The 18345-nt window shown below is 40.6% G+C and overlaps 1 protein-coding gene across 1 annotated transcript in view; it reads left to right on the forward strand.

The window, feature by feature from the left end:
- Positions 1–18345, forward strand: part of LOC115205051 (protein diaphanous homolog 2) — a 675845-nt gene that overhangs the window by 621126 nt on the left and 36374 nt on the right. The gene's annotated exons all lie outside the window — the stretch shown is intronic.

Consider the following 18345-nt stretch of genomic DNA (forward strand, 5'->3'; position numbering starts at 1 on the left):
GTCTGTAGTTTAACCCTGAACCTGCTTCTATGCTGCACTGTACTGCACCACCTCTACTCCTGGCTGTGTAACTTATATAGCGTCTTCCCTCTCCTACTGAACCAGAGCTGGTGCACTCTCTGACAGACTCCTACACTGATCCATGACTTCTCTGATTATTTCTGTGGCGACAGTCAATTAGGTTACATAGTATTATCTTGTTTCGGTCTGATATAGGCTTAGTTGTACACCCTCGATTCAGTGGTGATATCAACTTGACGTGGTTACAGACTGATTAGATTGATTTGAATGGTTTGATTAGGTTACATATAGAAGATTGATTATCTCAATAACAGGAATGAATATACAGTTGAAGTCAGAAGTTTACATATACCATCGCCAAAAGATTTAAACTCAGTTTTTCACAATTCCTGGTATTTAAACCTAGTAAAAAAATCCCTGTCTTAGGTCAGTTAGGATCACCACTTTACTTTAAGATTGTGAAATGTCTGAATAATAGTAGAGAAAATGATTTATCAATTTTATTTATTTCATCACATTCCTAGTGGGCTAGAAGTTTACATTCACTCAATTAGTATTTGGTAGCATTGCCTTTAAATTGTTTAACTTCGGTCAAACATTTCGGGTAGCCTTCCACAAGCTTCCCACAATAAGTTGGGTGAATTTTGGCCTATTCCTCCTGACAGAGCTGGGGTAACTGAGTCAGGTTTGTAGGGCTTTGTGATGGCCACTCCAATACCTTGACTTTGTTGTCCTTAAGCCATTTTGACACAACTTTGAAAGTATGCTTGGGGTCAGTGTCCATTTGGAAGACCCATTTGCGACCCAGCTTTAACTTCCTGACTGATGTCTTGAGATGTTGCTTCAATATATCCACATAATTGTCCTGCCTCATGATGCCATCTATTTTGTGAAAGGCACCAGTCCCTCCTGCAGCAAAGCACTCCACAACATGATGAGGCAGGACTTCATTGTTGGGATGGTGTTCTTTGGCTTGCAAGCCTCCCCCTTTTTCCTCCAAACACAACGATGGTCATTATGACCAAAGAGTTCAATTTTTGTTTCATCAGACCAGAGGACATTTCTCCAAAAAGGATGATCTTTGTCCCCATGTGCAGTTGCAAACCGTAGTCTGGTTTTTTTATGGCGGTTTTGGAGCAGTGGCTTCTTCTTTGCAGAGCGGCCTTTCAGGTTATGTCAATATAGGACTCGTTTTACTGTGGATATATATACTTTTGTACCTGTTTCCTACAGCATCTTCACAAGGTCCTTTGCTGTTGTTCTGGGATTGATTTGCACTTTTCTCACTAAAGTACGTTCATCTCTAGGAGACAGAACGCGTCTCCTTCCTGAGCGGTATGACGGCTACGTTGTCCCATGGTGTTTATACTCGCTTACTATTGTTTGTACAGATGAACGTGGTACCTTTAGGCGTTTGGAAATTGCTCCTAAGGATGAACCAGACTTGTGGAGGTCTACAATTTTTTTTCTGAGGACTTGGCTGATTTCTTTAGATTTTCCCATGATGTCAAGCAAAGAGGCACTGAGTTTGAAGGTATGCCTTGAAATACATCCACAGGTACACCTCCAATTGACTCAAATGATGTCAATTAGCCTATCAGAAGCTTCTAAAGCCATGACATCATTTTCTGGAATTTTCCAAGCTGTTTAAAGGCACAGTCAACTCAGTGTATGTAAACTTCTGACCTGCTGGAATTGTGATACAGTGAATTATAAGTGAAATAATCTGTCTGTAAACAATTGTTGGAAAAAATACTTGTCATGCACAAAGTAGATGTCCTAACTGACTTGCCAAAACTATAGTTTGTTAACAAGAAATTTGTAGAGTGGTTGAAAAACGAGTTTTAATGACTCCAACCTAAGTGTATGTAAACTTCTGACTTCAACTGTAGGCCTCATAGAGATCTGGCCAAATGTAGTGCACTAGGTGATAGGGTTGAATTTTGGATGCACCTCCGACTTGAAAGTAGTGCTCTTTAGCTTCCCTCCGGCTTTGTTAACTCAGTGACTCAAGGTCACTCTGGTTTCTGTTAAGTAGACCAGCCCTTTTATTGTAGATCTACGCTGATAGAGCATGACGTCACATCCTGTCTCGTGGCACTTTTTAGGAAGCGCTTTGTCATCAACACAAGGGCTATAGTTGGCCTTCGTCACTCGCCACACACTGATTTTTTTCGGCATGCTCCATCCCTCGCTCTTTTTTTACAGCCAGGGCTTTAGTCTGGTAAATGTAAAACGTTGCACAATGCGCAAGCACCTACAAATACTCCCCTTTAATGGATTCTTGCCTTTGTGTGCCCTGGCCTACTTTGAAACAACTGTCTGTGGTGGAATGTTGTGATTTCTTCCTCCCACCACCTACCTCTCACCACCTACCTCTCTAGTCTGGTACATCTCTGTGGGGTGCATGTTACGCTGTTGACTGTCTTTGCCTTTGTCTCTGCCTGTGTCTCTTCAAGTGTGCGTGTGTGTGTGCGCGTGTGTGTATTCGTCTTTGTTTGTGTGTGTCTATCACTTTCGCAGTTAAAAAGCAAGCCGAGATCTAGTATTTAAAAAATGTACTTCTATGCAACTTTAACCTAATAAACGTTATGTAGGAATGAGGTTTGTGCAGTAGGCACAAATTCATGTTGTTCCTATGACCAGAGAAAGTGAAATATTTATTGATATTAAAATAGATACGACTCGCTGCAAAAAATGAAAGGGCAGGGCTGTTGATACACTTGGCTACTCATTCATTGCAGCTGCAGCGTGAGTGGAAGTAGGGAAAACCACATTTCATGTTTTGTAAAAATGCTGAATAGAAAGTTAAACATGAACTCACTCATAACAACAGCAGCTCTTTGCAGTATTCTTTGACGGTCTCTCTCTGGTCATGGTTTTAAAATTTATGAAATCTCACGCTAGTATCAAACTTTGCTGTGGGGTCCTAGAAGCTATAGGCACGGTGATCTGAGCTATCCGATTGGCCAGCGGCTTTTCTGCAGAAATGTTTGGTGATCGACAAGGAATGCCTAGTCGATCGACCGGTTGGTGACCACTGGTCTATGTATTTCTGTGTGTGTGTTATTTTCCTTAGTAGCACTCCTGCTTTGTATATGCATTTGACGTTCTGCCCTGTATAGTTATGATAAGCCGTACACAACCCAATGGGCCAATTGTCTCTGTATGTATTCTCTTCGCTTCTCACTGCATGGCACTGCTGAGTCCTCACACTACAGTCCTCACAAATCATGTGAGATATATACAACCCCGCTGCACCCCGATTTGGCAATGCATTATTGTATTCTGATACGTGTGCAGTGTGTATCTGTGTGCATGTCTTTCTATTGTTGAGATAGAGGCCTGTAAATGATTTGATAAACAGCTGTGTGGATTGTAACCCCATTTGGTTATGAGAGGTATGGTGGAACAGAGAATCCTCTTGACATGTGCAGGCTCCCAAGGATTGTGTGGCAAATGGGTTCTGAAATCAAAGCACCATGCTGTAAAGGAAATTTGGATCAAATGTGTATGTTGCGAGCGGTTAGAGCGCCAATCTTTAGGTGCACTTTGAGGAAAATCCCCAAATGGAACCATATTCCCTATATAGCACACTACTAGGGCCCTGGTCAAAATGAATGCACTACATAGGGAATATGGCTCCATTTGGGACGCAATCAGAAATTCACCAGCTGTGAAAATAAACAATTAAGCTCCCCCTGCTACCGACGGTTGAATAGACGATTAAAGGCTCCTTCTCCCGAATCGCTGATTAGCTGTCTTTTGGAGGAGGCTGTTGCTATTTTGGCGACAACGGAGGAGGAAAATTGTCGACATTTGAGTGTCAGCTTTTCGAGAATGATTTCTAGGTCAGAGCAACATCTGTAATATTTGTCTGTCCTTTTCCGTTTCTCATCGTTTTCTTTTCTTATTCATCCCATTACGACACAGAACTGACTCAGAACTTGATAAGAACTTAGCCCAGAAATCCCTCCCTCTCAGAGACAATAGCACTTGTGATAATTTCATGAAATCCACAGAATCTACTCCTCCTGCTTAGTCATGTCTGTTGTAATCTTGCAGTTTTAAAGTGTGATTAACCTTTTGACATCCTACAAACGAGCATCATATACAAGAGGAGTTTGTTTACATTGGAGGAGTTCAGTTGAAAGCAGCTTGTCTTTCCTTAATATTGTCAAGATGGAACTGCTCTCCCTCACATTTCCTCAAGAGTCTGTAGATACATTACGTAGAGACTCGTACATTACCAGAAGGCACCAATCACGATTAACCCTAAAAGTGCCAAAATATGTTTTTCTTAAAAAAGGTGTCATTTTTTACACCAAATTGGTAATGATTGCAGAGACGCTGTCTTTCAATTAGTAACACTTTTTATTTTATGAACCTTTTGAAACACAAAAATTCCCCCCAAAAAGCATATATTTAAACATAAATATGTATAGTCAAATTTGATTTAAAAAATAGTATGTTTTTCATGTTTTGAACAGGTATTTACAGTATCAGTTTCATCCATAGCCATTTGTTATGAAAATACAGTATGTCTGTTATTCATTCACATTGTTATGATTCTGTGATACTCAGCGGCTGAGAAATTGTCGATTGAGCTAATCTGGCATATCCGTATGATATGGGTGATATGGGTGCCGGTGCCATCAGACTTTTAGCTCTAACTTTGGAACACTACGGGCTATCAATTCAGTTCCAATTGCCTCTTCAAGATGACTCTCGGTTTGGTATAGAGACATTGACTGGAAGCTAAATATGTATTTACACATTTTTAAGTTATTTTTTAGTTATAGTGGCTGTCACGCCACCAGGGGCCAAACATATGAATCCATATCTATATATTTTCAGGGTACATACAGTGCCTTCAGAAAGTATTCACTCCCCATTATTTTTTCCACATTTGGTTGTGTTGTTACAGCTTGAATTTAAAATTGATAACATTTTTGGTCACTGGCCTACACACAATACCCCATAATGTCAAAGTGGAATTATGTTTTGTTGTGGCAAACCTAAATAAGTTCAAGAGTAAATATTTGCTTAACAAGTCACATAATAAATTGCATGGACTCACTCTGCGTGCAATAATAGTGTGTAACATGATTTTTGAATGACTACCACATCTCTGTACCCCACACATACAATTATCTGTAAGGTCCCTTAGTCAAGTAGTGAATTTCAAACACAGATTCAACCACAAAGAACAGGGAGGTTTTCCAATGCCTCGCAAAGAAGGGCACCTATTGGTAGATGGGTAAAAAACTGATATTGAATATCCCTTTGAGCATGGTGAAGTTATTAATTACATTTTGATTTTGGAGGGTGTATCAATACACCCAGTCAATACAAAGATACAGGCGTCCTTCCTAACTCAGTTGCCGAAGAGGAAGGAAACCACTCAGGGATTTCATCATGAAACAGTTAGTGTTTAATGGCTCTGAAAGGAGAAAACTGAGGATATATCAACAACACTGTAGTTACTCCACAATACTATCCTAATTGACAGAGTGAAAAGAAGGAAGCCTGTACATAATAAATATTTTCCAAAACATGCATCCTGTTTGCAACAAGGCACTAAATTAATACTGCAAAAAAATGACATAGCAATTAACTTTTTGTTCTGAATACAATACAACACATTACTGAGTACAACTCTCCATATTTTCAAGCATAGTTGTGGCTGCATCATGTTATGGTATGCTTGTAATTATTAAGGACTGAGGAGATTTTCCATATAAAAAAGAAATGGAATTTGACTTAAGCACAGGCAAAATCCTAAAGGAAAACCTGGTTCAGTCTGCTTTCCACCAGACACTAGGAGATTAATTCACCTTTCAGCAGGACAATAACCTAAAACACAAGGCAAAATCTACATTGGAGTTTACCAAGAAGACAGTGAATGTTCCTGAATGGTTGAGTAACAGTTTTTACTTAAAGCTGCTTGAAAATATATGGCAAGACTTGGTAGTCTAGCAATGATCAACAACTAATTTGACAGAGCTTGAAGAATTTAGAAAAATAATAATATGTTGTACAATCCAGGTGTGTAAAACTCTTAGAGATTTTCACTGAAAGACTCACAGCAGTAATCACTGCCAAAGGTGGTACTAAGTTCTATTGACTCAGGGGTGTGAATACTCTTGTCAATTAGATATTTCTTTATTTCATTTTCAATAAATAAAAAATTTAAACATTTTTCACTATAAGGTATTTTGTGTAGATGGGTGAGAAAAATAATCCTATATTTAATCAATTTTGAATTCAGGCTGTAAAATGTGGAATAGCTCAATGGGTATGAATACTTTCTGTACGCCGTACATCTACCTCTGTGCCAAATGCAAAGTCTACTATTGTGTCCACATTTTCAGCTTAGTGAAAAGAAGGAAGCCTGTACATAATAAATATTTTCCAAAACATGCATCCTGTTTGCAACAAGGCACTAAATTAATACTGCAAAAAAATGACATAGCAATTCACTTTTTGTTCTGAATACAATACAACACATTACTGAGTACAACTCTCCATATTTTCAAGCACTAGTATACAAAAGAGAGATAATTTTTTTCAGTCCTCCATATTAACACAGAAATCATGGTAAGTTGTGTTTTTTTGTCAGTAAGTAGTTGTTTGACAAAGTCTTACAATTTAAGAACAAAACGTTGACAATTGACATGTTTGATCGGTACTTTTAGGGTTAAAGCCAATTTCCAGAACATTTCCAACATCTCCGACTCTCCAATTGTGTGGAATGTAACTAAACCCTGTGAAGTCATCATAACCTACTTGATGCAATTACAGAAGCCAGTCCTAATTGACAGAGGCTAGAACCAGGCATTCTGTTGTGTGGGTTTATGAGTTCTCATTCTCCTCAACCAGACAATGCATGTTATTGGCATGATATTTGGGTCAACTCGGGCATACAGGATTTCCAGGAACTGTATTTTTTCCTTCAAAATAGAAAGGCTGCACATGTCTCAATTCAATTCAGAAAACTGTTTATTCTCAAGGGGCTTAATATTACTAGGCTGAAAACGGTAGTGCAGGCAACGCTTATGCTTTCTATTTTTGACCAAATAGCTTCTATTTGTGGCCAAATAGCTCTATTTTCATGTAATCTGACCAAAGCACCACTTCCAATCCAAGTGCCAATGTCGTTTAGCAAACTACAGCCGTTTACATTTATTGGATAACATGAAAATAGAGCTCTTTGGCCACGCACACCAGTGGTGGGTTTGGTGTCGATATAAGAATGCATGAGCAGAAAATAACCCCATACCGACTGTAAAGTATGGTGGTGGACCTTTGATGTTATGGGGCTATTTTGCTTCCACTGTTTCTGGTGCCCTTGTTAAGGTCAACGGCATCATGAACTTTACCCAGTACCAGGACATTTTAGCCAAAAACCTTGTTGCTTCTGCCAGGAGGCTGAAACTTGGCCGTGAGTGGATCTTCCAGCAAGATAATAACCCCCAACTGAGTCCCGTGTGGCTCAGTTGGTAGAGCATGGCACCTGCAACGTGAGGGTTGTGGGTTTGATTCCCACGGGGGACCTGTATGAAAAATGTATGCACTCTCTACTGTAAGTTGCTCCATGAAGAAATTGTTAACAAAATCAACAATAATCTCTGGACTTGAAAACTTGTGTTTGGAAGGATTCTCTATAGAGGAATGGTCTAAGATCCCTCCCAATGTGTTCCTCAACTCATCATTTTTTGGGGAAAAAGTCTTAGTGCCGTTTATCTAAGCAAGGTTAGGTATTAAAGGGGATTGAAAATGGGTGTAAATAATTTTGACCTTTTTGAGAAAAAAGTATTACTTGTTAAACAAAATCAAATTTTCTGAGCAATTTTATCAGTATTCTTTTGAGCGTGCACTGTAGCTCAGAATTCAAATTATTTATTTTATGCAGTCATTTTTGCTCAACTTTATCAAGGGTGTCAATAATTTCGGACCCCACTGTAGGAAGGCAACATAATCAACAACAAACAACGGTATATATACTGAGTATAGAAAATATTGCTCTTTCCATGTCTGACTGACTAGTTGAATTCAGGTGAAAGCTATGATTTCACTTATTAAATCCACTTTAATCAGTGTCGATGAAGGGGAGGAGATGGGTTAAAGAAGGATTTCTAAGCTTTGAGACAATTGAGACATGGATTGTGTGTGTGCCATTCAGAGGGTGAATGGGTAAGACAAAAGATTTAAGTGCCTTTGAATGGGGTAAGGTAGTAGGTGCCAGGCGTACCGGTTTGAGTGTGTCAAGAACTGCAACGCTGCTGGGTTTTTCATGCTTAACAGTTTCCCATGTGTATCAAGAATGGTCCTCCACCCAAAGGACATCCAGCCAACTTGACACAACTGTGGGAAGCATTGGAGTTAACATGTGCCAGCATCCCTTGTAGAGTCCATAGGCTGATGAATTGAGGCTATTCTGAGGGTGCTCCTAATGTTTTGTGCACTCAGTGTATATAGCTTACATAACCAACAACATACATTGTCTCAAGAGATGTTCGATCGGGTTCAAGTCTGGGCTCTGGCTGGGCCACTCAAGGACATTCAGAGAGATTTTTCCCGAAGCCTGCATTATCTTGGCTGTGTGCTTAGGGTAGTTGTCCCATTGGAAGGTGAACCTTAGCCCCAGTTTGAGTTCCTGAGAACTCTGGAACAGGTTTTCATAAAGGATCACTTTACTTTGCTCCATTCATCTTTCCCTCAATCCTGACTAGTCGCCCAGTCCCTGCCACTGAAAAACAACCCCACAGCATGATCATGCCACCATGCTTCACCGTAGGGATGGTGCCAGGTTTCCTCCAGATGTGACGCTTGGCATTCAGGCCAAATAGTTTAATCTTGATTTCATCAGACCAGAGAATCCTTTTTTTCATGGTCTGAGTCCTTTAGGTGCCTTTTATCAAACTCCAAGCGGGCTGTCATGTGCCTTTTTCTGAGAAGTGGCTTTCGTCTGGCCACTCTACCGTAAATACCTGATTGGTGGAATGCTGCAGAGATGGTTGTCCTTCTGGAAGGTTCTCCCATCTCCACAGAGTAACACTACAGCTCTGTCAGATTGACCATCGGTTTCTTGGTCACCTCCCTGACCAAGGCCCTTTTCCCCCGATTGCTCAGTTTGGCTGGGCGGCCAGCTCTAGGAAGAGTCTTGGTGGTTCCAAACTTCTTCCATTTAAGAATGATGGAGGCCACTGTGTTCTTGGGGACCTTCAATGCTGCTTAAATGTTTTGTTACCTTTCCCCAGATCTGTGCCTCGACACAATCCTATCTCGGAGCTCTACAGACAATTCCTTCGCCCTCGTGGCTTGGTTTTTGCTCTGACATGCACTGTCAACTGTGGGACCTTATATAGACAAGTGTGTGCCTTTCCAAATAATGTCCAATCAATTGAATTTACCACAGGTGGACTCCAATCAAGTTGTAGAAACATTTCAAGGATGATCCATGGAAACAGGATGCACCTGAGCTCATTTTCGAGTCTCATAGCAAAGGGTCTGAATACTTATGTAAATACGTTTTTTCCATTTACATTTTTTATAAATTAGCACATTTTTCTATAAACCTGTTTTTGCTTTGTTATTATGGGGTGTAGATTGATGAGGAAAATTATTTTTTAATCCATTTTAAATAAGGCTGTAACTTAACAAAATGTGGAAAAAGCCAAGGGGTCTGAATACTTTCCAAATGAACTATAGATAACCTACATAACCAACAACATACATTGGTATATACATAGGCTACATAACCAACAACAACATATAGAACAGGAGAGATTGTTAAATCTCTAATTAAACAATTAGAATTTCAGTTCACTTCCTGAATGGACTGAATTAAAATTGACCCCAACCCTGTTGCATACAAGAGCTCATCAAACCTCAACACTGATGTTCACACGAATATGGGCAAATTAGAGCATGGGGAGTTTTGTTCTCAAAAGCCCCCTCTTTCCCCCCCACTCTGGTGTGTTGATACCCGGTATATAACCCAAGAGATTGGTTGGTAAGAGAGAGGCATGGAGCCGGCTCGTACTTCCTCTCACCATCGATTGGTCTGTGATGAAAGCCACAGACTCAGTAGCTCTTTTATACGGGCATCTCCCAAAAGGCACATCAATCAGATTTCAAAAGAGGATGGGAGCCAATCGGTATTTATTTACTGCCCATTTTCAAAGTCATTACGATGTCCCTAACCAGTACTATCCCCTCCTCTCTTACTCTCTGGATTCACCTTCACTGTTTTGCCCATCAAAACTGTGTGCATGTATGAGCGTGTGTGTGTGTGTGTGTGTGTGTGTGTGTATGTGCGTCCATGTGTGTGTGTCCTTCCACTAGCCTCATAAGGGCCTCTTTGACATTGAATGGACAGAGATCATCTTTCCTCCATTAAAAACCAGAAGAGATGCTGTGATATAACGCTTGTCACAGTTATGGGATTTCAGGACCCAACCGCCTAATCTCACTGGTCTAGCCGTTAATTCACTCAGGCAAGAGGGGAGAGCTGGCCCCCTGTAAATTTAATGAAGATTAAATTACCTATTTTCAGTCATGACATTTTTAAGGGGAGAAAGGGATGAATCTGCAAAGAAGCAAATGAAAGAGGGGAGAGAGAGCGGGAAGAGAAAGCTGGACACCGCTAAAGGATTTTTTTCTCCTCTTTTATTATTCACATCATCGTGTTGTAAATTATCTCTCAATACCAAATGCCTTAGGTTGTCCCTACTAATGGGCTTGTGTACTGGATGGCTATGTTCTTTTGAGCTAGTGATCCACCGTTTGTTACTTAAATGAATAAATGCTATTGTACCACGTAGATGTGATGGTGAGAAACAAGGGCACTGCGTTCATCCACCTCTGGCCTGCTGGCTCCCCTACCTCTGAGGAAGCACGGTTCCCGCTCAGCCCAGTCAAAAATGTTCGCTGCTCTGGCACCCCAATGGTGGAACAAGCTCCCTCACGACGCCAGGACAGCGGAGTCAATCACCACCTTCCGGAGACACCTGAAACCCCACCTCTTTAAGGAATACCTGGGATAGGATAAAGTAATCCTTCTAACCCCCCCCCTTAAAAGATTTACATGCACTATTGTAAAGTGGTTGTTCCACTGGATATCATAAGGTGAATGCACCAATTTGTAAGTCGCTCTGGATAAGAGCGTCTGCTAAATGACTTAAATGTAAATGTAAATGTAATGGTGTTCGCAATTCCTTTAGCAAGTCATTTCCTCTCACATATATGTTCTGGTGTATGTCTCTTTATCGCTCCCTTCCTTTCTTTCATTATGTCTCCCACTCTCTGGCTTGTGCTCCCTCACGGTCTCAGACACACGTAGACACATAAACATGTACACAGGTGCATGTACTGTAAACGCACACACGCTCACACACACACGTTATGTTCTTCTATCCTCGCGGGGACCTAAAATGTATTTCCATTCGAAATCCTATTTTCCCTAACCCCTAACCCTACCCTTACCCTTACCTTAACCCTAACCGTAACCCAAACCATAAACCTAACTCCTAACCCTAACCACTAACCCATTACCCTAACCCTAATTGTAACCCTAATTGTAACCCTATCCCTAAACCTAACCCCTAAGCTTAAAATAGCCTTTGTCCTTATGGGGACATGAGAAATGTCCCCACAAGGGAGAATTTTCCTTGTTTTACTATCCTTGTGGGAATTTAGGGGATTTTAGGTCCCCACAAGGATAGAATAACCAACCCCCCCCCCCCCCCCACACACACACATGCATACACACACTGTCCTATTGGGGCTGTTGCTATTTAGCACCTCGCTGTTGGCAGACTAAAGCCCCTGCCTCCGCCCCTCCACCTCAGGGTGTTGATAGAAGTTATTCATTTGGTGGCGGCCCCCGGGGCCACTGCTAAAGGAAGTGGAGCTAACGTGACTTGCTAGAGCCGATGGGACCTGGAATGTAGTGCGCTTGGCTATGGACTGGGGATGGCTTAGTAGATCCTAGATATCAATAGAGGGGAAGAGAGGCTCTGTGGAGAAGGCCGCTTGAACCCTATCACCTGCTCGTGATAGATAAAGGATACTTATCAACAGCCGAAAGGAAGAGGCTAGATAGAGACTGAAGGATCGGAGGCCCGACAGACCGTCGGTTTGATGTCCGAGGGTGGATGTGCTTCACTTCTATTGTCCCCCTCTGTTCTTCTCACAGACCCAAAGGACCTTCCGCCCAGAAAAAATCCATTTTGACAGGCCTAGCGAAATACCATCATGGAAATATAGATGAGGATTTTATGTGCCGTTTGAGTACCCCCGCCGCATAACTGATATACCGTTTTACTCCGCCAGTCGAGCTGGAGTGGACAGTTAAAACGAGCCTAGTGTGACACAAAATCAATTTTTTAAGGATAAATCAAATTTCAATAAAAGGTTGGACTTTCTGAATGGCATGCCGAAGACGACCACATCTCCAGCCATGCATTATACGGTTCCTACAAGAGGCTTTTGACCTTCGTTAAGGGTCCCATCTAGGTGCCCGCCTCCTCTCATACTGTGTCCATATGACGCAGACCCCTCTGTGTGTACACTTACAATGGCAGGCCTTACTCCCTGCCTGTGTGTTTCGTGAATACCCTTTCAGTTTTCTGTGAAATGCGGTTTATACCCCATCTCCTATTTTTTTTGCAATACAGCAGCATTTCCCACTTTTCTATCCACTCTCCAAATACTCCCAATACAGCATTGGTCCTCAAATATGTGGGCAGATCTTGGAAAAGGTCATCTGAAGTGTAAATTGTCAATATCAGATCAATTTGGGAGGGCAAATATTCTTCTGAGCCCCCGTAATTGAAGGTTTTATCTTATTTTTACCCTGGCACATTCGCACAATAGGATTGATTTCACTCATTGTGTGATGAATTCCTAATAGACCTATAACTCTCAGCTGCTAAAAGCAAAGGGGAATCACTTTAAGAGAAGAAAAAACAGAGACGGCATAGAGAGCCGTATGAACCAACCAACTCACTGTCCTCAGGGCTGAAAAATCGGCCTCATAATATTCCAATGGAATCTCCGCAGCTATCATACTTAGCCTTTTGAAGGATGGAAAGTTCTCTTGGACAAATTAAACCTTACTCATCGCCTATTAGAGCCGAGAGAGAACGAAGAGGTTCTAATAATAATCGGCAGTAGAATAAATAAAGGCTCTCCACAATGAGATGTAGTTATGTTCCGTGACAATGAGAGGCGATTGCACCCTTTTAATGCTATTTCCCACTGTCATTTCCCCTATATATTTTTTTTTCTCATCTCCAAATGGCGAGGTGGCCATTACCCACAGACAAATAGCATCTGGGTGGTGTTTGCATTGGAGTGTCAGCCATTATCCATGATCTGTCAGGCGCCATAGCACAGAATTAATATTTTAGTTTTCCATTTGGCGGGCTGGATGGCGTGTAATAAGGAAGCATAGGGTGGTGTAGAAAATTCAGACATTTTGTTACATGTCTGAGGTTGTTCGCGAGCTGCAAAATTGTGTCTTGATCGGCAGATTTGTTTGATTAGCAGATCATAGGATTGTGCCGTTACAAATTAGGTGATTTTCAAATCTTAGTTTGTTCCAAAGCTCTAATTGGCAGAAGTCACACTTACCAACGGTATAATGACAACATGAGGGTAGCTTTGTTTGTTCGGATTCACAAGTCCACAGGTAAATGAAAGGTCAGGCTAAAACAATCAATTATAATTTTGTATCTATTTTCTCTAAATAACTTTTTTTTAGGTGTATAAAATTGAGCACAAAGCCATGCAATCGACATAGACAAAACATTGGCAGTAGAATGGCCTTACTGAAGAGCTCATTGACTTTCAATGTGGCACCGTCATAGAATGCCACCTTTCCAACAAGTCAGTTCGTTGAATTTCTGCCCTGCTAGAGCTGCCCTGGTTAAATGTAAGTGCTGTTATTGTGAAGTGGAAATGTCTAGGAGCAACAATGGCTCAGCCTTGAAGTGGTAGGACACACAAGCTCACAGAACTGGTCCACCGAGTGCTGAAGCGCGTGACGCGTAAAATCATCTATCCTCGGTTGCAACACTCACTACCGAATTCCAAACTGTCTCTGGAAGCAAACTCAGCACAAGTACTGTTCGGCGGGAGCTTCATGAAATGGATTTCCATGTACGAGCAGCCTCACACAAGCCTAAGATCAACATGTGCAATGCCAAGCGTCGGCTGGAGTTGTGTAAAGAGCGCCGCCATTGGAAACGCGTTCTCTGGAGTGATGTATCACGCTTCACCATCTGGTAGTCCGATGGACGAATCTGGGTTTGGCGGATGCCAGGAGAACGCTATCTGCCCCACAGCATAGTGCCAACTGTGAAGTTTGTTGAAAGAGGAGTAAGGCCCCTTAGTTCCAGTGAAGGGAAATCTTAATGCTACAGCATACAATGGCATTCTATATGATTCTGTGCTTCCAATTTTGTGGCAACAGTTTGGGGAAGGCCTTTTCCTGTTTCAGCAGGACAATGCCCCCGTGCACAAAGCGAGGTCCAAACAGAAATGGTTTGTTGAGATCGATGTGGAAGAACTTGACTGGCCAGCACAGAGCCCTGAACTCAACCCCATCAAAGCCCTTTGGGATGAAATGAAACGTCGACTGCGAGCCAGGCCTAATCGCCCAACATCAGTGTTCGACCTCACTAATGCTCTTGTGGCTGAATGGAAGCAATTCCCCGCAGTAATGTTCCAACATTAGAGGAAAGCCTTCCCAGAAGAGTGGAGTCTGTTATAGCAGCAAAGGTGGGACCAACTCCATAATAATGACCATGATTTTGAAATGAGATGTTCGACGAGCAGGTGTCCATATACTTTTGGCCATGTAGTGTAAATAATTTTAAATATATATGTATTTTTTAAAATATATTTTCCTTTCCCTATCACTCCTCCCCTAATTGGAGTAAACTAATGGAAAGCAACAATTAGGCTTCTACTCCCAGCTTATTCATACTATATACATTTTATGTACACAGTACATTTTAAATGACTTATATTTTGTTTGTTTTTAGTCCCATCCTTCAGCTACCCTCAACCCTTCCCATCTATCTCTGAACACTCTCTAGTTTTGATTTATATTTGCCAAATACAGTACCAGTAAAAAGTTTGGACACACCTACTCATTCCAGTGTTTTTCTTAGTTTTTACTATTTTCTACATTGTAGAATACTAGTGAAGTCATCAAAACTATGTAATAACACATATGGAATCATGTAATAACCAAAAAAGTGTTAAACAAATTGAAATATATTTTATATTTGAGATTCTTCAAAGTAGCCACCCTTTGTCTTGATGACAGCTTCACACACTATTGGAGTTAACAAGTAAATGTTGCAATTCTTCAGCCATTCCTGAACCTGCGACCAAAAACAAGCTACAAATGATGAATGATTCTGTCTCTTGCAGCAAAATCTGCAGAGCTGGGATGGTTGTATCCCCCCATATACCCCACATATAACATTCTGTTGGCTGCAAGAATTTTGTCTTATAATTGAAATTGAAAAACTCTACGTTTTGAATCCGGCATTGTTTTGTGCATCAGTTCATGAACCATGTGCCATGGAATTGGTACATCGAAAATCTCTTCCCAACTATTTTGCCATCTCTGTGGCACAGCTGTACATTTTTAAATACTTAAATGAAACTGGTATACTTTTTTATTTATCTATTTTTGTCTTTTTACCAAATTTGGTCTTTAAATGCAGGGCCACAGAGCATTCCAATTGCCTCTTCCAGTTTTTGAGGTAATGCTGCAATTAGTTAGTTGTAATTTTGGATAGAGCAGAAATGTCCATATATTTTTGTTAGCTGCATGTGTGACATAACTCCACCAGTCCTACTTATAATTTACAAAGATTATACCACTTTTTTTTCTTTATAAAAAAATAATGTTTTTTTCATCAATCATATTTGAGCTTAACCATAATATTTGTTGTAATATTTGTTCTGTCTTTTCTGGTAGATTAAACTGAAATTGCAACCAACTTTCTATGGATTGTTTTAAAAATATCTAGATTTAGGAGATTTTTTTCATTTTCAAATAACCCAAAAGGGAAAGATTGCGATATGAATAAAGGGAAAAAGGCCATTCTTGCTAATCTGCTCGAGAACCAGTTCGGACTTAAGTAAAGCTTTTGCATAACTGAAGCCTTTAGTGAGAGATCTAATGCTTTAATATCATTTCTGCCCTCCGAATTCATATTCATTCTCTAAAGAACTTTGTGGCATATCTGTGTAGATATTCCTAAACAACAAACCCGACGATAGCCATAGTAAAGTCAAAAGGTATACGTTAATGTCATATATACAGTGCATTCGAAAAGTATTCAGACCCCTTTACTTTTTCCACATTTTGTTAAGTGACAGCTTTATTCCAAAAAATGTTGTATCCTCATTAATCTACACACAATACCCCAAAATGACAAAACGAAAAAAGGTTTTAGACATTTTTGCAATTGTATTAAAATAAAAAAACATAAATACCTTATTTATATACACCGCCATTCAAGCATTTGTGGGTTCGATTACAGGCTCAAAATGGCCAGAAACAAAAATCTTTCTTCTGAAACTCGTCTGTCTATCCTTGCTCTGAGAAATGAAGGCTATTCCATGCGAGAAATTACCAAGAAACTGAAGATCAACGCTGTGTACTACTCCCTTCAAAGAACAGTGCAAACTGTCTCTAACCAGAATAGAAAGAGGAGTGGGAGGCCCCGGTGCACAACTGAGCAAGAGGATAAGTACATTAGAGTGTCTAGTTTGAGAAACAGACGCCTCACAAGTCCTCAACTGGCAGCTTCATTAAATAGTACCTGCAAACACCAGTCTCAATGTCCAGTGTCTGTGTTCTTTTGCCCATCTTAATCTTTTCTTTTTATTGGCCAGTCTGAGATATGGCTTTTTCTTTGCAACACTGCCTAGAAGGCCAGCATCCCGGAGTCGCCTCTTCACTGTTGACATTGAGACTGGTGTTTTGCGGGTACTTTTTAATGAAGCTGTGAGTTGAGGACTTGAGGCATCTGTTTCTTGATACCGATCAAACAACTCTGGAGAGATCTGAAAATAGGTGTGCAGCGACGATCCCCATCCAAACAGACAGAGCTTGAGAGGATCTGCGGATAAGAATGGGAGAAACTCCCCAAATACAGGTGTGCCAAGCTTGTAGCGTCAAACCCAAGAAGACTTGAGGATGTAATCGCTGCCATTGGTGCTTGAAGAAAGTACTGAGTAAAGGGTCTGAATACTTATGGAAATGTGATATTTAAGTTTTTATTTTTAATAAATGTGCAAAAATGTTTAAACACCTGTTTTTGCTTTGTCATTATGGGGTATTATGTGTCGATTGTTTTGGGGAAAAACACAATTTAACCCATTTTAGAATAAGGCTGAAACGTAACAAAATGTAGAAAAAGTTCTCAGTACTTTCCGAATATACTATCTGTTTACCCATAACATTTTTAACAGTCCAATATTTTGAGTTTTTACCATCTCCCATTTTTCTTTGGTTGCGAAACATCTATCAGCATATTGATTACAAGCCTATTATTTGACTCGTGTTGTTCTTTGAATGATGTCCTGCAATATGCCTGTTAATTACATGTAATTAAGTGAACCACCTGGGCCTCTTAATGCTCACGTCTGAAAGGTATAATAACTCCTGACAATGTGAACACAACTCCTGTCTGCTCCCTGCAGTGCAGTAAGCACAGGCAATCTGGACAGATTGTTTACACTGGAGAGTCAGTCAGTTATCCTGGTCCCAGATATGTTTGTGCTGTCTTGCCATACAGCTATAGAAATTGGCTATACTGCACAAAGAGATCTGGGACCATGCTATCAGTGAGTATTAGCATTAGGAATTTAGTTTTAATGTTCTAATAGGGGCAACTTTATATCTGACCTGTGGCATTATAATAGCATTCTTGGTTGTAGATAAGGGTAGCGATACATTAGACTGAGCACCGAGCAGTAGAGCTCCCCTAGAGGATCCTCTAATTAACTTAATCTATTTTGCCTCAATACACATCACAAGTAGCAAAACAGATGCTGAGCTGTTAAATGTATCATATTTACAAACAGATGTGAAATACGTCTCAGGTACTAGGGGGATGTTTGCACTATTAATCAAGTGTAGCCTTTTAATTTAGTCTTTAAAAGTTCAATGAAAGTGTGCAATGATAAAAATTCACAAGGTGTTTCAAGGTCACAATTGGGATACATTCAGCTGGTTGGTGTAAGTGTTTGTGTGTGACAGAGACAGAGACAGACCACTGGCTTTCA

This window comes from Salmo trutta, chromosome 13, assembly GCF_901001165.1.
Source record: "Salmo trutta chromosome 13, fSalTru1.1, whole genome shotgun sequence".
NCBI lineage: Eukaryota > Metazoa > Chordata > Actinopteri > Salmoniformes > Salmonidae > Salmo > Salmo trutta.